This window comes from Balaenoptera physalus (genome assembly GCF_965194825.1).
Source record: "Balaenoptera physalus genome assembly, chromosome: 13".
Classification (NCBI taxonomy): Eukaryota; Metazoa; Chordata; class Mammalia; order Artiodactyla; family Balaenopteridae; genus Balaenoptera; species Balaenoptera physalus.
Window position 1 is genome coordinate 71,602,027 of NC_138892.1, and position 25,230 is coordinate 71,627,256.

Sequence of the window (25,230 nt, forward strand, 5' to 3'; positions counted from 1 at the left end):
GAAAAAACATGCTACAAAATATAGAAAAGTTTATATGAATACCTTAAAACAGAATAGAAAATGAGCTAGTGACATAAACAATATATAGAAAATTTTAAATAGTAAATGAAAATATTTTATCAAAGATCCTATTCAACTGGTAGGACATTAGGTTTTTTCCACCTAATTAAAAAAAATTAGTGGTGATGAAGATGTCATAAGAATACTTGTATTATACACTGGCTAATTTCTGAAGGGTAATTTAACAAGTATCAACTATTAAGTATGTTCTGTTGTTTGAACCAGAAATAACATTCTCTTTTATCCTAGGGTTCTAGTCAGAAATACAAATATTTATGTACAAAGGTATATATTGTTATTTAAAATTCAAAACACAAATAGTTAAATATTAACAAAAGATAAAGCATGATACATATAAAATGATTATTAGAAAGCATTAAAATGTTTCAGAGAATTCCTAATGGGATGGAAAAACATTCTGGATTTAATGGCAAGTGCAAAATACCTGCTGTGTATGGATACATATATGCATATGGATGGGAAAAGTCAACAACTAAGGTAGTAATGGCATAGTAGTTAAGACTATAGTCTCTTGACAGACATACCTAGGTTTCTGTGGCCATGTTTCCACTTAGAGTTGATGGCCTTGGGCCATTTACTTAACCTGAGTTCTTTGAAAAATAAAAAGGTACAAACAACGCCAAAGGACAAATATTGTATAATTCTACTTATACGCGGTACCTACAATAGGTAAATTGATAGAGACAGAGTAGAATCGAGGTTACCAGGGACTGGGAGGAAGGGGGAAGGGAGTGTTATTGTTTAATGGGTACAGAATTTTGTTGGGGATGATGAAAATGTTTTAGGTGTAGACAGTGGTGGTGGTTACACAGCGTTGTGAATGTACTTAATGCCACTGAATTGTATACTTAAAAAGGGTTAAAATGGTAAATTTTATGTATATTTTACCACACAAACAAATGTACAAACATAGCTGGTTAAAATTTTTGTGTAAAGAGCAGTGAAGCCACCAAGACCCTCCCTGCTGCCCCCCAGTCATGCTGAGCCATGACACCTGCAGTCTCCTTCCCCTGCCAATGTCCAAAACACTCTCAGATAAGTTCATTTCAACTCGAGCGGGGGACTGGGGGGGCGGGGGAAGTCATTCCTTCCCAGGAGAAAAGACATAGACACTGGAAATTTGGGCCCTAAAAAGAGGTCAGTTCAACAATAAAGTCCCTCAAGTTGATATACCCAAGGTGGTGGTGGTGGTATATGCTTCTGATCAGCTTTTAAGTGCTCCACGTTCAAATAATGAACAGACATATCAGCATCAACAAGTGTCTGAGGAAGTTCTCAAACAGTAGAAATCCAAATGACTAGACCAAAGAAAGGAGCTTAGAGGAGCCGAGGAATTCTGGTTTTAAAAATCTATCTATCTGAATTATGGTTTGCTCAGGGTATATGCCCAATAGTGGGACTGCTGGGTCGTATGGTAGTTCTATTTGTAGTTTTTTAAGGAACCTCCATACTGTTCTCCATAATTCAAAAAGAGTCATGTACCAATATGTTCATTGCAGCTCTATTTACAATAGCCAGGACATGGAAGCAACCTAAGTGTCCATCATCGGATGAATGGATAAAGAAGATGTGGCACATATATACAATGGAATATTACTCAGCCATAAAAACAAATGAAATGAAATTGAGTTATTTGTAGTGAGGTGGATGGACCTAGAGTCTGTCATACAGAGTGAAGTAAGTCAGAAAGAGAAAAACAAATACCGTATGCTAACACATATATATGGAATCTAAGAAAAAAAAAAAAATAAAGGTCATGAAGAACCTAGGGGCAAGACGGGAATAAAGACACAGACCTACTAGAGAATGGACTTGAGTGTATGGGGAGGGGGAAGGGTAAGCTGTGACAAAGTGAGAGAGTGGCATGGACATATATACACTACCAAACGTAAAATAGATAGCTAGTGGGAAGCAGCCGCAAAGCACAGGGAGATCAGCTCGGTGCTTTGTGACCACCTAGAGGGGTGGGATAGGGAGGGTGGGAGGGAGGGAGACGCAAGAGGGAAGAGATATGGGAACATGTGTATATGTATAACTGATTCACTTTGTTATAAAGCAGAAACTAACACACCATTGTAAAGCAATTATACTCTATTAAAGATGTTAAAAAAAAAAAATCTGACTCCCCGGGTTTCCGGGAAAAGGACTGTGGACCTGTAATAAACTGGATGATTTCTAACGTAAAAGCATCTGTCAATCAGAGAATGCCCATCCTACCAGATATAAGATATGTTTTCTTTCCCTCTTCAATCATTTATTTACTCATTTGTTATTTTGGGGTTTTTTTGACTAGGTGCCTATTCTGGAACTGCTGGTTATAATTTTCAGATTATCACAAAAAACAGATGGCCACATATAATAGGACATTTATATTATAAGTATTAACTGTTAATTCATTTATATTCCATGTGTGTGTAATTTGTGGTACACAACAGTGATCACGAAATATTTAGGCATTAATACGTGTAAATAGTAAAAGAGAAGTACTTGAAAGCTTTACATAGAATATACCAGAGCTAGATCAGTAATTTAGACACAATTGTTTATAGAGGAGTGAAGCATGATTTTAAAAGGGGAGGTAAAGGATCACTGGATCATGTAACTGAGACATCTAGCTTCAGAAATGGATGAAGGGGTTAAAAATGTAATTAGAAATCTGTTTTTCTTTGTCTCTTAACCACTGCTTTCCTCTGTACTACCTTTGTTTTCCCACAAACTTTCTTTGTGAGATAGCAGAGATGACCACCAGTATCTCTAAAGCTAGGAATCCTAAGAATGAGAACTCGTCTCCCCCAACGGTTCCAGCAAAAGTCCCAAGAAAAGCCCTGATGTGCCAGGCCTGTGTCCCAGTCCCCATTCCGGAAGATGAGGAGTATGTCAGTCCCACCCAACTCACAGGGATGTTCCCATGCAATGTGGTATTTATTTTCAGTTTGGAATCAATATGGAAGTTCCTTATCTTGTCAAGCCTATTAGGCTCTCCCTTCATCATTGTCAAAGACAGAATACTGAGGCAGCTGAGCAGGATGCAGAGAGAAAACAGAGATGCAGCACCAAACAAAAAGAAGCTATATTTCCCATAATTAGCAATGTTCACAGATAACTTGCAAAACATAGAAGGAGGGTAAAGGCTCTTTGGAAAGCAGTTTGATAAGCACTGTTACTTAAAGTAACAACGTAAGCAACTGCAGTCAGAGAGCAAACCCAAGACAACAGGATGGGTTTAGCCATTGTCAATTATTTTAAAAATTGCTTTTATAAGATCCAAATTTTCAGAATCCTTAGGTACTGTTACAGATAGAACCAATTAATAATTTTAGTTAAGCTCTGGTACCTAGAATAAGCAGACCAGAAATGCAACACCTTTTATAGAATGTGGTCTTAAGCAGATTCCTTTCTGGGATTGTTGCATTTTTTATCACTACATCTTTCCAAATACATGGCTTTTTTTTTTTTCCTCCGATTGTATTTTTCTTTTCCATTATGGTTTATTACAGGATGTTGAATATAGTTCCCTGTGCTATACAATAGGACCTTGTTGTTTATCCATTCTATATATATAATAGTTTGTTTGCATGTGCTAGTCCCAAACTACCGATCCAACCCTCTCCCACCCCCCTCCCCCTTGGCAATCACAAGTCTGTTCTCTATGTCTGTGAGTCTGTTTCTGTTTCATAGATAAGTTCATTTGTGTCATATTTGAGATTCCACATGTAAGTGATATCTTTCTCTTTCTGACTTACTTCACTTAGTGTAATAATCTCTAGGTCTATCCATCCATGTTACTGTAAATGGCATTATTTCATTCTTTCTTATGGCTGAGTAACATTCCATTGTATATATGTACCACATCTTCTTTATCCATTCTTCTGTCAGTGGACATTTAGGTTGTTTCCACGTCTTGGTTATTGTAAATATTGCTGCTATGAACATTGGGGTGCATGTATCTTTTCGAATTATAGTTTTGCCTGGGTATATGCCCAACAGTGGGATTGCAGGATCATATGGCAACTCTACTTTTAGTTTTTTCAGGAACCTCCATACTGTTCTCCATAGTGGCTGCACCAATTTACATTCCCACCAACAGTGTAGGAGGGTTCCCTTTTCTCCACACCCTCTCCAGCACCAGATGCATGGCTCTGTGTGAAACACATAACCTTTTATAAGGAGATGGTATAATTTGGTGAGATTTATTCCAGGATGGAAGGATGATTCAACAGCCACAAATCAAAACACTACATAAAGAAAACAAAGGATGAAAATCATATGATCATCTCAATAGATGCAGAAAAAGCACCTGACAAAATTTGGTATCCAGTTACGATAAAAACTCTCAACAAAGTTGGTATAAAGAGAATATACCTCAACATAATAAAGGCTACATGTGACAAACACACAACTAACATAACTCAATGGTAAAAAGCTGAAAACTTTACCTCTAAGATCAGGAACAAAACAGGGATGCCCATTATCACCACTTTTATTCAAAATCATATTGGAATTCCTAGCCATAGCAGACAAGAGAAAGAAATAAAAGAAACCCAAATTGGAAAGGAAGAAGTAAAACTCACTATAGGCTGATGACATGATAGTATATATAGACATCCCTAAGCACCTGACCAAAAAATTATTAGAATAAATGAATTCAGTAAAGGTGCAGGATACAAAATCAATATACAGAAATCTGTTGCATTTCTATACACTAATAATGAACTATGAGAAAGAGAAATTAAGAAAGCAATCCATTTACAATTGCATCAAAAAGAATAAAATACATAGGAATAAAATAACCAAGGAGGTGAAAGACCTGTACTTTGAAAACTATACAACACTGAAGAAAGAAATTGAAGACAACACAAATAAATGGAAAGATATAACATGCTCATGGACTGGAAGAATTAATACTGTTTAAATGTCCACTCTTCCCAAAGCATCTACAGATTCAATGCAAACCCCATCAAAATATCACAGGCATTTTTCACAGAACTTGAACAAATGGCCCTAAAATTTGTATGGAACCCAAAAGACCCAAATAGCCAGAGCAATTTTAAGAAAAAAGAACAAGACTGAGGTATCATGCTCCCTGATTTCAAACGATACCACAAAGCTACAGTAGTCAAAAGTGTATGGTACTGGCATAAAAACATATACATAGACAAATGGAACAGAATAGAGAGCCCAGAAATAAACCCATGCTTATGTGGTCAATTAATTTAGAACAAAGGAGCCAAGAATATACAATGGGGAAAAGACAGACTCTTCAATAACTGGTGTTGGGAAAACTGGACCACTTTCTTACACCACATATAAAAATAAATTCAAGGACTTCCCTGGTGGTGTAGTGGTTAAGAATCCGCCTGCCAATGCAGGCGACACAGGTTGGATCCCTGGTCCTGGAAGATCCCACATGCCACGGAGCAACTAAGCCCGTGCGCCACAACTACTGAAGCCCGTGCACCTACAGCCCATGCTCTGCAACAAGAGAAGCCACCGCAATGAGAAGCCCGTGCACTGCAACAAACAGTAGCCCCCGCTTGCCGCAACTAGAGGAAGCCCGCGCGCAGCAACGAAGACCCAACACAGCCAAAATAAATTCAAAATGGATTAAAGACTTAAATGTAGATCTGAAACCATAAAACTCCTAAAAGAAAACACAGGCAGTATGCTCTTTGACATCAGTCTTAGCAATATTTCTTTGGATATGTCTCCTCAGGCAAGGGAAACAAAAGCAAAAATTAAAAAATGGGACTACATCAAACTAAAAAGCTTTTTGCACAGCAGATAAAACAATCAACAAAGCAAAAGGCAACCTACTCAATGAAAGAAGATATTTGCAAATGATATATCCAATAAGGGGTTAATATCCAGAATATATGCCTTCATATATTTTAATGTTTAAATATGTTTTCAATTTAAATAAAAATTTGAATTTCAAGCATCACAGGACAGTGCCTTCATTTGGACCATGATGGTTGCAAGTGTCCTAGAGAATTCACAATTCAAGCAACTCTTTCATGTAAATGTGCTTATTTTTTCAGTCTAGAGCAGGTTGATATGACATTAGATAAATGCGATAGCGATAAAAAGTATTCCAAACACAGCAGGTGACACAGTATTTTGGGGGATTCATTTGCCAAACTTATTTTGGTATTCTGACTTGAACTCAAGAAATGGAAAGGGGAGAGTAGAACAAATATATACTATTTTGTCATTTTTGTTAGCAGAAACTAACACTTTACAGAAGCTTAATGTACCCAAAATTCTGTGGGCTTTGTAAGACTAGCATTGTTATAAGGCAGTGTTTCTTTAGCCTAGGGAGCCTTGTACAGGAGTCTTGGAAATTTTAGTAGATCTGTGATATGTCCCAAGGAGTAGGTTTCTGCAAAAATAATTTCCCTAGTGTAAGTAGCCTTTTTGGGGGGACTCATTCCCTTAAAGGATGAAGAAGGCTTACATTCCATGGATGTTGAATTCAACCAAGAAAGTGAAAATGTCCAGCAGTAATTGTGCTACGAGGTCACAAATTGGCATGCTGAATATTGAGAATTCCTTTATTGTAGTCATTTTTCCTGGTGTATTTTGTGTTTGGTGGATTAAATGACAGGTTTCTGTGTTGTACCTGCAGTGATATATATATATCCCATGTGTCAAAAAAAGAAATCAAGAGAATTAAAAAACATTTTGACCTGAATGGTAATTTAATAAATCATCTCAAAATTTATGGGATATAACTAAACAGTGCTTTAGATGCAAATTTACAGATTTAAATGCCTATATTGGAAAAGATGAACGGTATCAAATAAACAACCTATGTTTCCACCTTAAGAAACCAGAAAAATAAGAGCAAACTAAACCCCAGGCAAGCAGAGGAAAAGTAATAATAAAGGTCAGAGTGAAAGTCAATGAAATAGAAAACAGAAAGAGAGCAGGAAAAAAACATCAATGAAACAAACACTGGTTCTTTGAAAAGATCAGCAACACTGAGAAACCTTTAGAAATACAGACCAAGGCAGAGATAGAGACAGAGAGAGAGGGAGAGAGGGAAGGAGGGAGGGATGGGGAGAGAAAGAGACAGAGAGAATATACAAATTACCAAAATCGGGAATGAAAGAGAGAGACCTCTTTTAGGTCTCTACTGACCTTAAAGAGACCAAAATGACTGAAGGATTGCTAGGAAACACCATGAACAAATTTGTGTCAACAAATTAGACAAATTAGATGAAATGGACAAATTCCTTGAAAGACACAAGTTAACAAAACTAACTGAAGAAGAAATAGAAAATATGAATAGTCTAGGTATTCATTTTCTATTGCTGCTGTAATAAATTACCTCAAATTTAGTGGCTTAAAAACCCACAGATTTATTATCTTACATTTATAGGTTAGAAGTTCTACTCCCTGAGGAAAAATTATAAGTCTCACTGGGCTAAAATCCAAGTAACAGTAGGACTACATTCCCTTCTGGAGGCTCTAGGGGACAATCTGTTTCCTTGAATTTTCCAGCTTCTAGAAGACACCTAGACACATTGCTTGGCTCATGGACACCTTCCTCTATCTTCAAAGCAAGCAATGGCAGGTGTGCTTTGCATATCACATCATTCTGACTCTTCTCCCTTTCTCTTTCATTTTTAAAAACCCTCGTCATTATATTGGGCCCAACTGAATAATCCAGGCTATTCTTTCCATCTCAAAGTCTTTAAATTAATCACATTTGCAAAGTCTCTTTTGCCATGTAAAGTAATATATTCACAGGCTCAGGGGATTAAGACATGGGTATCTTTGTGAGATCCTATAATAAGAAACTGAAGTACTGTTTAAAAATGTTCCCACAAAGAAAATCCAAGGCTCAGATTGCTTCACTGGTAAATTCTTCCAAATGTTTAGCAAAGAAATAATACCAGTCCTTCCAGAAAATGGAGGATGAGGGAACACTTCTAAACTCATTCTGTAAGGTTAGTGTTACTCTAATATTAAAGCCAGACAAAAACATCATAAAAAAAGAAAACTGACCAGCATCGCTTATGAATATAGGCACAAAAGTCTTCAATAAAATACTAGCAAACCGGACTTCCCTGTTGGCGCAGTGGTTGAGAATCCGCCTGCCAATGCAGGGGACACGGGTTCGAGCCCTGGTCCGGGAAGATCCCACATGCCGCAGAGCAACTGAGCTCGTGTGCCACAGCTGCTAAGCCTGTGCTCTAGAACCTGCGAGCCACAACTACTGAGCCCGCATGCCACAACTGCTGAAGCCCGTGCGCCTACAGCCTGTGCTCCGCAGCGGGAGAGGCCACCACAATGAAAAGCCCGTGCACCACGACAAAGAGTAGCCCCTGCTGGCCGCAACTAGAGAGAGCACGTGTGCAGCAGCGAAGACCCAATGCAGCCAAAAATAAATAAATAAAGTTTAAAAAAAAAAGATTATTAAAAAAAAAAAAATGCTAGCAAACCAAGTCCAATAGCCTATAAAAAAAAGATTATACACCATGACCAAATATTCCAGTGTGCAAGGTTAGTTTAACGTGCAAAAATCAATTACTATAATACAACATTTTAATAGGGCAAAAACATAAGATTATATTCATACATTCAGAAAAATGTTTAATTTAACCATATCCAACACCCATCTATGAAAAAATCTCTCAGCAAACTTGGAACTTAGAATAGAGGTAACTTTCTCAGCCTGATAAAGGCCACCTACAAAAACCCTACAACTAGCATATACTTAATGGAGAAATGCTAAAGGCTTTACCTGTAATATTGGGAATAAGGCAAAGATCTCTGCTCTCACCTCTCCAGTGTTGTAGTAGATATTCCAGCCAGTACAATTTGGCAAGAAAAAGAAATTAAGTCTCCAGATTGGAAAGAAAGAAATAAAATTAGCTTTATTTGCAGACAATATAATCCTATATGTAGAAAATCCTAAGAAATTCACCAAAAAATTAACCAAAACTAAAAAAAATAAGTTCAGCAAAATCACAGAATTCAAGACCAATAGACAATAATCAGCTTTATTCCTCTAGCAACAAACAATATGAAAATGAAAAGAAGAAAACAATTCTATTCACAAAATAATCAGAAAGAACAAAATGCTTAGGAATAAATTTAACAAAAAAGTGGAAGATTTTGTACTCCGAAAAATATAAAACATTGCTGACAGAAATTCTTTAAAGATTTGAATAAGTAGGAAGATATTTCATGTTCATAGACTGGAAGATTCAATATTATTAAGATGGTAATGCTTCCTAAGTTGACATATAAGTTCAATGCAGTCCCTATAAAATGCCAGCAAGCTTATTTTTATGAAATTGTCAAGCTGATCCTAAAATGTATATAGAGATACAAAGAACCTAGAATAGCCAAACAACCTTGAAAAGAAGATCAAAATTAGAGGGCTTATACTACCTGATTTCAATACATAATATAAAGCTACAACAATTAAGAGAGTGTGGCATAAGGAAAAAATGAAACAGAATTTTGAGTCTGGAAATAAACCCTTACACTCATGTTCAGTTGATCTTTGACAAAGATCCCATGGCAATCTAATAGGGAAAGGGTAGCCTTTTCCACATATATTGCTGGGAAAATTGGATATCCACATACAAAATCATTAATTTAGACACTTACCTCACACCATAAAAGTCACAGGAACTTAGTAAACACCTTGAACTCAAGAAGGGCCAGGCCTTATGAATAAAGATCAAGTTCCTAGAGAGGAATAGGCTCTAGGACAAAACCTAAACAGATTCATACTAAAAAAACCTACAACCAAGACTCTAGAAGATAAGGATGATTCTCCAATAATATAATTGCCTGCTAGAACAAAAATCAACACCTTCAGAGAAAGATATTAGAATTCAGAGTCTCGTCATCTTATCATCCACCATGTCAGTATATGATAAAAAATTACTAGACACGTGAAGAAATAAATTGCCTACACTAGTATTTTTTATTACTGAATTTGACTCAAAGAGAGAAGGGTGAACAAAATTTCTAAGGTTAATCACTAACCCTTTGGCTTCTTTCTTACCTAAACAGGCCAATATTAATTTTTAAATGTTTAAGGTAAAAAGCAGAACACTCAAGAATGAACTCCTTAAACAAGTTGTCTGAATAAAAAGTATTATTCAGATTTCATAGAGTCTGTTATTGTTTGGCTCTGGATTCACTTACCAAAATTGATGCTGTGGAAATTTTCACTTTTATTTAAACTGGAAAGAACAGATAGGAAATTATGTAATTAATAATTTTGATAAAGCAATTGTAAACGGATGGCAGTGTTTTCAAGAAGCTGTCAGAGGATAGCTGTTACCTATTAACACTGCCTTGATTTCTGGAAACTCAAAAAGGTTCTAAATTAACATAAGACTGTTAACAATGACCATAGAATTTTCTAATAGTAAAACTTAAAAGTCTTTCCATTGTTAAATCCTGCAAAGTTTCAGGGTGGGAGTGGGGAAACCATTATTATATCAGCGTGACTGTATATAACCCAGAAAATCCATTATGTTTCATTTTGACTCATTAATTTGACATAATATGAATAAAACTATCATTTCCCTTTTTCTACATAATAAGTGTACTTTCCTAGGAACTAAATAGCCTCCTGCCACCACCTTGATCACCACCTCTTTAGTTATTTTACTCACACTTAACACTGTATGACACCACCTCAAATAGAATCAATTAGTTAAATAAATTTGGTTCATAACCCAACCTCTCTCTCATTCCCCAAGGAAGAAAGGGAAAAATGCTACGCTAAATGCTGTTCATAGTGCCAAATAATTCAAGGTACATAGGCAGAAGTGTGGTCAGGGTATATTTGGAATAGAATGATCACAATTCTGTATTCAGGTCACAATTATAGGAAAAAGTCTGCATTCAAAGTTCATACATGGAGAAAAGATAAAATCAGAAGCAAAATATTTACTTCATAGGCAGAAGCTGAGGTTTGGGATTCAAGCCAACTGCAAGGAAACAGTTCATAACCAGGCAGGAAACTTCTCTGGAAACAAAGCAGAGAAATGAGGTTACACAGTAGTGTAAGCCTGGACTAACTGCCCACTGCTCTGTCAGTGATGTAACGGATTGAACAGATCAGTCCCAACAAGCGTAGATTACTCCTTAGAGCAAAATATGTTTCAGGAGGTTGCAGTTGATGTGTCTTTATGTAATTTTAAAAGAAGTGATGAGCAGACATAGAAAATAAACTTATGGTTACGAAAGGGGAAGGCAGCGGGAGGGATAAATTAGGAAGTTGGGAGTAACGTATACACACTACTATATATAAAATAGATAACCAGCAGAACTGTTTAGCACAGGGAACTCTACTCAGTATTTTGTAATAACCTATAAGGAAAAAGAATTTGAAAAAGAACATATATATATATGTATGTATGTATGTGTGTGTGTATATATATATATATATATATATATATCTGAATTGCTGTGCTGTACATCTGAAACTAACATGATATTATGAATCAACTATACTTCAGTTAAAAAAAAAAGTGATGAGGATCCTTTAAAAAAAATTTTATATCTAATTCTCTTCATCTCTAATAATACTGAAAATAAGAATTCAAAGGTTTCTTCTAAATTGTGATTTTCTATAAATTTTTTTACCAGGTGACTATAAGATGATTCAGAAACGCACACACACAGAACAAACATATGACCCAGCAATTCCACTCCTGGGCCCCTTTAGGGCCTCCTATAGGCAGAGCTGATACAGCTAACAAAGAAATGTGGTTTCCAGAGCCCCAGAACCAGCATCACAAAGGGGGATTCAAGCTCAGAGACAGTAGCTTAATAACCAGCACACTTTCTAATCCTTATATCTTTTATTTCTTTTTCTTGCCTTACTGCCCTAGCTAGGGCCTCCACTACAACACTGAATTGAAGTGGTGACAGCAGATATCCCTGTCTTATTCCTGACATCAAAAGAAAAGCTGTCACAGTTTCACCATTAAATATGATGCATACTGTCACTTATTGGTAGATTAAGAAAATTCCCTTCTATTCCTAGGTTTCTAAGAAATGTTAAATTTTATCAGCTAATGGATATTGAACTGTATCAAATGCTATTTTTCAGCATCTATTGAAAGGGTCTTATCATTTTTATTTTATTCTGATAATGTGTGAATCACATCACATTCCTTGAATAAATCCCACTTGGTCATGATGTATGTTTATGGACTGAGTATTTACGTCCCCTCAAAATTCATATGTTAAAGCCCTAACCCCCGGTGTAGCTCTATTTGGGAATGGGACCTTTAAGGAAGTAATTAAGGTTAAGTGAGGTTATAAAGTGGGGCCCTGATCCCATAGAACAAGTGTCTTTATAAGGAAAGACTTCAGAGATCTCCTGTTCTCTCTTCATGGGCACTCAGAGGAAAGACCTATGAGGACAAAGTGGCCATCTCCAAGCCAGGAAGACCGCTCTCACCAGAAACTCAACCAGCCAGAAACTTGATCTTGGACTTGCCACCCTCCAAAACCGTGAGGAAATAAATTCCTGTTGTTTAAGCCATGTATTCTCTGGTATTTTGTTACGGTAGTCTGAGCAGACTAATATGATACATTATGTTATTTATATCTTGCTAGATTTGGTGTGAGAATATTTTGTTTAGAATTTCTTCATCTATACTCTGAGGGGCTTTCCTTCTCATGATATTCTTCTAAGTTTCATTTCTCTTTATATCCCTGTTGAGTTTTGATATCAAGATCATGTTTGCCTTGTATCCTCTAGCTGAGATGTTTTACACTGGCATTTCTTTCTTAAATGTTCCATGAAAATATGCAGGGGAGCTATCTGGGCTTGCAGGTTTCTTTGTGGCAATTAATCATAGACTCAGTTTGTTTAATGGCTATAAGAATATTTTGATTTTCTAGTTTTCTTGTATCATATTAGATAAGCTGTATTTTTCTACGAATTTGACCATTTTTTCCTGAAATTTCAAAACTATTAGTATAAAGTTGCTTACAATAGCTTCTATTAACTTTTAAAATAGCTTAGAACAAATAGTTATTTGTGCCTTCTCTCCTTTTTGATTTATGCATTACCAGAGGTTTATCAATTTAATTTTAGCTTTGTTGATTTCGCTTTCCACTGTTTGTTTTTTTAATTAATTTCTATTCTTATTGTCATTATTTCTTATTTTGACCTTTTTATTTTGTTGTACTTTTTCTAACTTCCTGAATGTTTAGATCATTGATATTCAACTTTTTTCATTTCCTAACGTATACATATTTAGCCTAGAAATTAACCTCTAAGTACTATTTAGCTGCATCACACAAGTTTTAATAAGCTGTATTTTTATTCACTCAGTTCAAAATATTATCGAATTTCCATTGTGAGTTCTCCTTTGAAACATGAGTTATTTGGTAACGTACTTATAAATTTCTACAATGTATGAATATTTTCTACTTCTATAATAAAATTCAAGTTTAACTTCATTTTGATCAGAAAACATACTGTATATAATTTCAATCCTTTGAAATGTGTTTATATTGTACAACAAATGGTCAATTTTTATTAACGTTCTTTTTCTTTTTGAAAAAACATGGATTCTGCAGTTGCTGCATGCAATAAAATTGTTTGTTAATTATATTGTTCAAAGCTAGGGCCTGATTTTCTTTTCCATTTGTTCTGAGAGGAATGTTAAAGCCTCCCACTATAATTATCAATTTATCTATTTATTCTTGTAGTTTTGTCCATATTTGCTTTTGATGGGGGGAGCTGTTACTAGTCACCATAGGAATTTAGAATTTTTCTATACTTCCCTCTGAATTAAACCTTTTATCATTACGAAGTACTCTTCTTTATCTCTGCTAATTACTTTTGCCTTAATAGCTATGTCAGCTTCCCTTTGGCCAGTTATTTTGTAGTATATATTTTTTCCGTATTTTTACTTTCTATCTTTTTTCCATGCTAAATTTCTATTTCAACGTTATGCAACTGCAAAAGAATAAATATTTGTTCAATATTTACTTTCAATCTTAATGTATTCTTACATTTTAGCAAAATATATTGGGGTATTTTTTTAGTGAAATCTGAAATTTTCTGTCTTTTAATTAGAGAACTTAGTCTGTGTATCAGTTTAGGTCCACGCAGAAGAGAGAAACTGTATGGTAATTTGAAGGGAAAATGTAATATAGAGAATAATGAACTATAACAGGCGGTTGGATAATGAAGGATTAGCTAGTAAAAAGCAGAGAATTCTAATACATATAGCAGATATAAGGAAAAGCCACTACTCTAGGGCTGAGACAGAGTGTCCAAGGAAAAGTACACCTCCCTACCCCACCATCTCAGGACTGATCATAGCTAGGCTCACTGGATGGCAGAGAACTCTCTGTGGTGCCATGTGGGTGGAACTTTCTGGAAGTCTACCCTCTGGAACTTACCGGAAATCCTCACTCCAGGACGCTGGGGAAAGCTGTTCACTGGGAAGCATCTCAAAACGCCACCCAAGAAATGGAAAGGTGCTGGCCACTGGGTGCAGCTGGTCACCATGCATGCAGGAACTTTGTGCTGGAGAAAGGACAAGTGCTTGAGGCTGGGGAAGCCATGTGCACTGCAGGAGCTGGATGCTGGAAAGCTGCGCATGCTGCCGGAGCCTGAAGAGTGAGCACAGTGGCACCAGGATGTAGAAACCCTTTCTCTCTGTAATGTCTCTCTGGCGCCCTCTACTGACAAAGCCTCAGTGCCATCTGGCAAAGGAAAAATATTTAAAAGGCCCAGAACCATTTCCACAGAACAGGAAAAAGGGTGAATTTGGAGCTGAGGCAATAAATTGAAAAACAGCACACAGTCCATTTATACTTTAATGTTATTACTTATATATCTGAGTTTAAATCTACCATCTCACAGTGTGCTTGGTATTTGTTCACCTGTTTTATGTTCCTCTTTGTCCCCTTTCTAGCTTTTCTTTTCTTTTCTTTTTGGTTAAGTATTTCTATTATTCTATTTCACCTTTATTTTGCTACTGTTTTAGAGGTAATTCTGATTACAAAACATGTCATTTTACATAACAGCTTTTAACAGCTTTATTGAGGTAAATTACATACCATAAAATTCACTCATTTTAAGTGTACAATTAAATTGTTTTTCAGTAATTTTACAAAGTTGTGAAATCATCACCACAGTTTAATTTTCGGACATTTCTGTTGCCCCCAAAAGAAAACTTGTGGCCAATTTGCAGTTTCTAATTCTAGGCAACCACTGATCTTTTTATCTCTATAGTTTTGCCTTTTCTAGAAATTTCATATAAATAGGAGCATACAAAATGTAGTCTTTGTGTTTGGCTTCTTTCACTTAGCATAACATTCTGGAGGTTCATTCATGTTGTAATATGTATCATTACCTCATTTCTTTTTATTGCCTAACAGTAGTCTCCTTTATGTCTGCACCACATTGTGTTCATCCATTCACCAGTTGATGGACATTTGAATTATTTCCACTTTTTTGGCTATTATGAATAATGTTTCTATGACCATTTGTGTACAAGTCTTTACATGGACATATATTTTCATTTTGAGAGGGTAAATACCTAAGAGAAGAATTGTTTGGGTTATGTGGTAAATTTATGTTTAACATTTTAAGAAACTACCAAAATATTTTCCAAAGTGATTGTACCATTTTACATTCCTGTTAACAACATATGAGGGTTCCAGTTTCTCTACATCCTCACCAACATCTGTTATTGTCTTTTTTTTATTAGAGTCATTTTTGTGGGTGTGAAGTGTCATCTCATTATAATTTTAATTTGCATTTTCCTAATAACTAATGATATTGAGCATCTTTTCATGTACTTATTGGCCATTCATATATTCATTTTGCTGAAATGTCTACTGAAATCTTTTCCCCATTATTTGTCTTATCATTGAGTTGTAAGACCTCTTTATATATCATGGATACAAGTCCCTTACCAGATATATGATTTACAAATAGTTTCCAATCTGTGGATTGTCTTTTCACTTTCATATTATGTTTTCTGAAGGACAAAATTTTTAATTTTAATAAAGTCCAATTTATCAGTTTTTTCCTTCCATTGCTTGTGATTTTCATGTTCTTTCTAAGAAATCTTTGCCTAACCCAAGACCATGAAGATTTACTCCTATGTTTTCTGCTAGGATTTTCATAATTCTAGGTCTTACATTTATGTCTATGATCCATTTTGAGTTTATTTTTGTGTATGGTATGAGGCAAGGGTCTAAATTCATCATTTTGCATGTAGATATCTAATTATTCCAGCACTATTTGTTGAAAACAAATCATCCTTTCCCTCACTGAATTGTCTTGGCACCTTTATTGAAAATTGACATAATAAATATAAGGGTTTATATCTGGACTCAAAAATATATTCACGACTTGTCAAATTCTAATGATAATTAGTACTTTACTTTTCCTCTGGTGCACTTTTATTCTACTTAACCTCCTCTATTGGTTTATATGCTAGTGTTATCATGTTCCAATTTCTATATATTTTGAAAGCCCCCCCCAAAAAAATCCTAGTATTATTATTTGATACAGTCCCTGTTTACTCAGATTTACCCAGAGCTTTACCATTTTTGTGTTCTTCATTCCTTCTTGCATCTGGAAACTTCTACCTAGGACCATTCTCATTTTTTAACCTAGAGAACTCCCATTAGTATTTCCTTTAATACAAGTGTGCTGATGATGGATTATCTTAGTTTTTATTTGTGTGAAACATTCTTGAGGAATATTTTCACTCGGTACAGAATTTTAGGTTGGTAGTTGTTTTCTTTCAAGCTCATTGAAAAGTGTGTTCCATTATCTTCTGGCTTCCATTGTCTTTTAAAAAATATATTTTATTGGGACTTCCCTGGCAGTCCAGTGGTTAAGACTCCATGCTTCCACTGCAGGAGGCATGGGTTCAATTCCTGGTCAGGGAACTACAATCCCACATGCCACACAGCACGGCCAAAAAAAAAAAAAAAAAAATATATATATATATATATATATATATATATATATATATATATATATATATGATTATTACCTTTGGGATTTTTATTCTGAATATTCTCTTCCAGTTCTATCATCCAGATCACTAATTACTTCTTAAACTTTGTCAAAAATTCTGTGAAATCAACATGTTGCAGTCTAATTTTGTTCATAATGATTTTTATTTCTAGAATTTTTTTTCAAATTTGCAGTTGTTTAAGGATAGCCACAAATTCTTTGTTACACTTCCTATTGAGACATTAAGTCCAGCTCCTCTCTCTGAATCTGAGCTGACTTTAGTGATTTGCTTGGCCAATAGAATGCATTGGAAGTGAGGTTCTGGGACTTCCAAGGTTAAATCATAAGAAGTTCTGCAACTTTGACCTGAAATGCTTGTTCTGGGGACACTTAGTACTCAAGATGCTCCCTTTGGGAGCCCAGCCATCATGTTAAACAAGCCACATGGAGAATGTGTTGCCACTCGTCAGAAGTTCTAGCTGAGCTCCTAGCAGACAACAAGCATCAACTTGTCTGCTAATATCCACGCAAACAAGTTGTCTTGGATATCCAACCTGTTTAAATCGTCCAATAACTGTAGCCCCAAAATAGAATTCCTAAGCTTACAGCTGGACACGGGAACAGACTAGGATCAGCACTAGATTAGCCTCAGTGCTTCTCTTTCACTTTTCTTTTTCATGCCATCCTTCTCCCACCTTTTTCTAATTAATTTTCAGAGTTTTCGAAACTCCATTTTTCTATTCCTTTTACTGCCACTCTTATTCTTCTTTCTCTGGACATGAAAGTATCCATTTTAGACTATAAAGACTATAAAGAGGTGATGGAAAATGGAGCTAAAATAATACAATTGGAATTCAGGAGAGAAAACAATGTACATAAAATGTGCAGAATATTGAAAAGAGTGGTTTTATTTTTTAAGGCCAAATTTTATGAAGTTATTCTCTTAAGTTTAAAGATCAATGATTCAGAACTTGTACAAATTTGGGAAAACAATTAAACCAATTATACTGCCATAGTATGGTGGAAATTACTTGCCTTACTAGACACAAATATACAGAAATCCTGGTGTTGGTGAGGAAAATTAATTATCTTTTTTAGCCTAACATTATAATATTTGTTTTTCAGGGAAACATTATTTGACCCATCGCTTAAATAAAATAATAAATTAATGAGATTTTGTTTTAGGACAAGGTATAACTTTCAGTGGAAACGATTTGACACAGCACACAAATCTAGGTACTAAACAAGCTGTGTTATAAAGGGACTTTAACATACTAATAATCTACAATGGAAGATTTTCTAGGGAACATTTAATTCAGGGAAAACTTTTATAAACAATAAAATGTATGGTGATAATAAGTACTACTTTATGTGTTATGTATAACATTTTAAGTTTATTTTGTTTCCTTTGCTTTAGGGGTAGTAATTATATAATGTATTACTGAATGCTCACTAAATATTAATTGCACATAGGTTACTTTTAAGAAATTTTATTTTTTATTGATTAGGAAATATAAAATATTTTCTCCAAGTTTTAGGCAGGTAAATTCTAAAACAATATGCCCTTTATTTATTTTCATATTACTACATATTAAGCCATCATTTCCCATATGCAGCTACTGCTACTGATAATACATATCCTATGTTGAATGCTTACAACGTGCCAAGAACTATTCTAAGCACTTAAAATGTATTTTCTAATTTAATCCTCCTAAGAATGGAAGGGGCAATGCCCATTTTACAGATGAAGAAACCAAGTCACTGAGAAGTTAAGTAATCTACATGTTTTATGGCTGTAATACTAGGTGACGCTTAAGTTTATGCAGAGTCAATCTAAATAACACATCTTGCTTAAATTATATAATTACTTAAATTATATAAGTTATGTAATTTTCTAATACCTTTTGAAAAAAATGACTGTTAAGGACACTGCAATTAACTTCAGTAGAATGCCAGATGCTAATACCTAAAGGTTATGATAAAGTTAAAGGATAAAGATTAAATTGACCTGTGAAAACTTAAGCAATCAAAAATTCCAGCGTAAATGAGAAAATACATCTTACTGGACTAGTCTTTTGAAACCCACATTTTCATCTCCATAGCAAATGTCAGGAATTCAGGTTGGACTTGAATGTTTTATGGCTGCAGTATTAGGTGATGATCTCAGTATGAGCTTTTCCAACATTCTGCATTTGTCTTATACTGTCAAAATGTATGACATTGGTCTTTAAAATCCTTGCTCAGAAAGATATCTGTATTTTTATAAAAGTTCTATGTTCTATAATAATAGTTTAGCCTGGAAAATGTCAAGATTCTTTTTAAATAGAACCTCTAACTCCTTTTTAAAAAATGTTCTTGCATACCTTCATTTAGTTCTCATCTGATAAATCTGAACATATAGCTTTAGATAATGTATGCCTTCTCCACCATACCATTTGACATTAAAGAATCAAATTGTAGAAACCCATATACATCAAATTATGAACTGTGTCTTTAAGATAACCTCTGAAAAAATATCTTTACTTGAATAAGCTAGAGAGATGATGATTCATGCCATAATTTTATCTCATGAAACTATAGCAAATCTCTTTTGGCTAACATCCCAGCCAAACTCTAAATGTGACTTAAATCTAGATGGAACATAGTTGTCAGATTCTGTACTCATTTTAAGTTTCTTAACTCTATACTCCAAAACTGTATTTGACCACCTGTAGCCACCAATTACAGAGAAGACTGAAAATAAAACCACACTTAAGATTTTAAGCCCTAAGTATAGCTCTGGGAGGTGCAGTAGTTACATTAAGCACTAAGTAATTTTTGCATTTTCATTCAGTTTTGTGTGTTTCTGTATCTAGCATAGAGGATTTTCTTAAATAATCATAATAGCAAAATGAAGAAAAGAGCTACAATTTGAGGATCTCTGCACCATGTACATTACATACGTTACTGCCAACCAGCATTACGATCCTGGAAGATAGGTGGTGCTCACAGGCAAAGGTGGTACTCATTGCTCTAGTCTTTTGTCCTCTGACTCAGTCTATAAGGAGGAGTTTGGTTTGGCCTGGTTTGGTTTAAGGAACACTGCATTGGCCACGTCTAGGGGCTCGGTGTATGGCTATTTATCAAATGCCGTACCAAGACTGGGATACCAATAAGAACTAAGAATTAGTACTACACCTTTAAAATGGAATCAGCTCTTTCTCTTTTGATTTTATCCTCACAAGAAACGTATTACCTTGGAAATAAAATCGTCCCTTAAGAGTTGAAAAACACTTTATTCTGAATGTTGGCAGTAAGGTGTTAAAATATATGAAGTGGCAACTTGTAGGGATGCAAGCTTCCTTAGTGCTAAAATGAACAGTTTTAGCTCATAGCTGAGACTCAATCTAAAAATTATAGAAATCACTTAGATTCACATATGGTGTCATTAATTACTCGAAGGAAAAACAATGAGATCTTTCTTTGCTAGATTTCTATCTATTAATTAAGTGGGCTACTAATCTGCATTCATTTGGGGGAATAATAGCTCCAAGTTATTTCTAAAGGCAAGTGAAACACTTTCTCCTGTGGATACTCAGCCTTCAATTCATGTTATAAACAAAAGGATGGGAATTGAGAGAAGAAATGTTACTTTCTATCCATCCTCATTACAAGATGCTTACTATAGGTCATAATCCAAGATTGTAAACAAGCTTCAACTAAAAAGCCTACAAATAAAATCATTTTAGAAGATGGGAGGTCATAGGGGCTGATAAAACAGTTTACACTGTTCTAATGTAGCTCTCCGTATCTTGTGTTGCACGACGGATCAAAGTCTCTACAGACCATTAAGGAAAAACTAAAGCAAAAGTAGCCAGAGGTGAAACCGGATACAGAGAAGGGCACAAGCCGGTGCCCAATGAGACCTAGTGAAATAAAGCAAAAGCAGAATCAGTAAATGGCAAAGGACACAAACCAAGTTGCCCAAACGAAACAATAAAAACTAGTAGAGATAGAAAGAGCAGAGATCTAAAAGATACTTAAGATTTAGATCTGCTTGGGCTAAAAGAATCAAATCAAAGAGAGCACACACAGACAAAAATGTCTTTGTGGAAACCATCAAAGATGTGCTGTAGCAGCCTGAGCCAGAAAGCATGAGAATCAGTGTGAATCTCTCTCTGCTAATAAGACACAACTCAAGGCACCTGACCCACCAGAATTAAATCAGAAGAGCCCTATCTGTGTCATGTTACTAAGAGAAGGTATTGGCCCTTTTGCAAAGGTTCTGCCAATTGGCTCTTTCTAAATGTGGAAAAACACTTATCACCATTCTTGGGATCATTGGGGTTATTGGCTCTGACTTCAGATAAGTAGGATAAACAAACCTCAGCTCAAATGGAAGCTTCTTCTCTTGCATTACTCCACACCAGGCTCTCACAGTTAATTCTGATTGAGAAATTCTAAAGGATTACCCATATTTATTTGCTTTTCTCATGTGTCTATATCTTCACATGTACCTGGTTTAATGGACAGCTCTTAAGAGTGTTGTCATTTCAGGTGTTTCCTAATGACTAAATATTTGCCCTATTTTGGCAGTGCTAATCAGCTCACCTGCAGATAGGGATGTCCAGTGTATTTAGTTTTTGCTTTTGTTTTGGGCAAGGGTCAAATAGCTTATGATGGACCCCTTTTTAAAAGCATTAGTGATATATTTATTTAAATAATATTCTCACTTAAGTTATATGGGGACAGGCAGGATAAGGTATCCATCTGCCAGAGGATAGGCTGATTTCACATGATCTCTCCACTAAAAATTATGAAATAGGAAATGGAAAACATTAAGATTTCTTTAGAATTCTCTTTTACGGTTATACACATTGCCCTACACCTACCATTCTATGCTTGAGATTGCTATGATAGAAGAGTAGGATGGTAGAAAAGGACTGGGGGTAAAGTGCAAGAAAATGGAATGAATGAGAGAGCCACTTATAATTTGTTCAGATTTAAGTACTGGATTATCGATTTGCTAATAGGATGGTTCCCCCACATGGAAAATATATGCAAAGCTGACATATAATTTTTGTTTTTTTAAATTGCTATATATTACTCTACCTTACTTGTCTAAAAGACATTCAGCCAACAACCTCTCATCTCTGTATTATAACCAAGAAGCAGGAAATAAGGGGGAAGGCTGTAATAAACCAAATGAGAAATTATAATTTTTGTCCACTAGTGCTCATGAACTTCACCCAGAAAACAACCCTTTGGATTTTCAGTCAGTCTCTGTTTTCCCTGCCTGTGGCAGCATAAAAGCAACAGACTAGAAAGGAAGACAAGGCAGGTAATAGAAAGCACAATGATAGCATAAGAAGTAGAATAATGAATATGAGGGAAGTGACAGCTGAATAATGGGGGAAGTGACAGAAAAAAATGCAAAAGCAGATTGAAGACCTTAAAAAATTTAGGCATCTGAGTGTATCTATTATATATACAAACAAATTACACATCTGAATAAGGGAATATCTTTTATATGATACTAAGGAGTTTAGATAAGTAATTAGAAGTCATTAAAGACCTTTAAGTGTTAGAATAACACAGTCAGATTTAAATTTTAGTTTTAATCAACCAGACAAGGAATATTTAGCAAGAACAATACTACCTGGGCTAGTACTAGGGCCATAGAGGTGAACAAGTTACACTCCCTGTCCTCGTGGGGTTTACAGTGTGGAGAAGAAATTATAGAAGGAGTCAAAGGTACTAGACCAAGCAGAGGAATGGCTAAAATACAGAAGATGTTAAAGAGGTAAAAGCAACAAGACTTAGATGTGGATGTGGAAGGTGACAGGATGCGAAGATTCTAAGATGAGTCCTGATTTCCAATGTGGGCAGTGGGGTAGATCGTGATGACATTAAGCAGGATATGAGAAACAAGAGGAAAAATGTATTTGGGGGAAAGGATGAGTTCACGTTTGAGATGTTTATGGGACAGCCAGAAGTCAGAAATACTGTTGTGGAGTTCAAAAGAACATTCTTGGCATTATCACTGATGGCTAATTTTATGTGTCAAACTGACTAAGCTAACTAACGTCTGCTAGGATTACTGGTGGAACATTATTTCTGGGTGTGTCTGTGAAAATGTTTCTGGAAGAGATTAGCATTTGAATCAGTAGACTGAGTAAAGTTCAATGTCCAGTCCATCAAGGGTCCAAATGGAACAAAAAGGCAGAGGGAGAGCAGATTTTCTCTCTCTTCTGGAGCTGGGATACCCACCTCCTCCTGCCCTCAGACATCAGAACTCCTGTTTCTGTGGCCTTTGGGCTCTGGCACTTGCACCAGTGGCCCCCAGGTTCTCAGGTCTTTGATCTCAGGCTGGGAGTTACAACATTGTCTCTCCTGGTTCTCAGACTTTTGGACTTAGTCTGAATTATACCACGGCTTCCCTGGTTTACTAGCTTGCAGATGACACACTGTGGTGTATCTCAGCCCCTAGGATCACGTGAGCCAATTCCCATAATAAATCTCACATATACAGCTCCTACTGGTTCTGTTTCTCTGGAGAACCCTAACTAGTACACTCATGTATATGTGATGAGGGAAGCTGGAGGTGAACATGAGAATACTGTATATAGAGTGAAAAGAAGATGAAGCCCAGGAACTTGAAACATCTATGCTTAAAATATGCATAGATGAGGAGAAGTTAGGAAGGATATTGAGAAGGATTTGGTTCAAGGAATAGGAAGAGAATTATTAGGAGAGAATAGTGCTATGAAAACTAAGTAGAAGGGCAAGTAAGGTGAGTGTTGAGAAACGATTTTTGGATTTGACAACTAGGGCATATTTAGTAAGCAGTGAAAGGGGGAAGCAAAATCTAAAGGTTTGAAAAGTGAATGAAAATTGACAGAATGGGGAGAGCAATTGCAGACTTTCTCAAGAGGCTTGGCTATGAGGGTATGGCTGACAGTCTCTAAAATGGCCACCTGGTATCCATACCTTTGTGAAACCCCCTCCCCTTGAGTGTGGGCTGGACTTAGCAGCTTGCTTCTAGTGAATAGAATACAGCAAAAGTGATAGAATGTCACTTCCCAGATTGGGTTACAAAGAGACTAGATTCTGCCTTGCTCACCCTTTCTTGTACACTCTGCTCATTCCAATGAAAACCATCTGCCATGCTGTGGGCTGTTCTGCGGAGAGGCCAACACGGCAAAGAACGCTGGAGGCTTCTGGCCGATACCCACTAAGGAAATGAGTCCCTTGGTCCAACAACCTGCAAGGAACTAAACCCTGTCATTACCAGATGAATGAACTTAGAAATGGATCCTCCTCTAGACAAGCTTTTTTTTTTTTTTTTTACACAGTGCTTGGGTTTTATTTAACATCACTTCCATGACCAAGAGCCAGCTTGGAATCCACAGTCAGGACGGAGCCACGTGGGACACAGCGCACCAGGACCCGCGTCCTCCCAGCCTGCCCCGCACACACAGGTCTTAGAGCCCTCGTAAAACGAGCTCCTATAAGCAGCTGCTTCTCGTGGAAACTTAGACGCTGGGCGGGTGGGTCAGGGTGGGCTCCTAATTGCTGGTCTTCTTTCGTTTCAGTCTAAGCTTGTTCCAAATCGTCTCCAGGGCCACTTTTCCCATGAAGAAGGTGATGGCAAAATTACGCTTGTACCAGTCCCTGTTGTAATACATGTGCTTCTGAAAATTTTTACTTAAAAATTCCTTGTAAAAGTCAGCCATTTCTTCTGCATTCAATGTTGCTTTTTGATCTGATTCAGCTTTCAGTTCCAGGCCTTTGGCTTTTAGTCTTGAGTCAATAAATTTTTCTTCTTCCTTAAGGAAAGTCAAATTCTTGTTTGCCCAGAACTGTTGGTTCCATTCCTGTGTTTCTTGTCTTAATTCTCTTAACTTTTGTTCCAATGGTGATTCATTTTCAGGGATGTAAAAGTGAACAGGTCGAAGGTTTGACTATTTATCTGGGGGTCCTATCCAATCATGGCAAGATTTTCTTGGAGGGCAGAATCTTGAGGCCCGGCTCGGCGCGGCATCCCTGCGCTCACCGCCGCGCTCGGGGACGAGCTGGCAGCCGCCGCCGGAGAAGGCGCGGCAGAGAGGAAGCAGGGCCCTCCTCGGGGGTCGCAAGGCCGCCATGGCTGCCGGCCGGCGGCTCCCGCGACGCACAGCCTA

The 25,230-nt window shown here is 36.3% G+C and overlaps 1 protein-coding gene and 1 pseudogene across 8 annotated transcripts in view; both read right to left on the reverse strand.

Annotated features, from left to right (window-relative positions):
- Positions 1-25,194, reverse strand: part of LOC309641915 (cytochrome c oxidase assembly factor 8 pseudogene) — a 1,056,438-nt pseudogene extending 1,031,244 nt beyond the window's left edge. The window contains exon 1 of the transcript XR_014268590.1: positions 5,841-25,194. The product of XR_014268590.1 is annotated as a cytochrome c oxidase assembly factor 8 pseudogene (transcript). The remainder of the gene's footprint in view (positions 1-5,840) is intronic.
- Positions 1-25,230, reverse strand: part of PPHLN1 (periphilin 1) — a 250,861-nt gene that overhangs the window by 190,335 nt on the left and 35,296 nt on the right. The window lies entirely within an intron of this gene.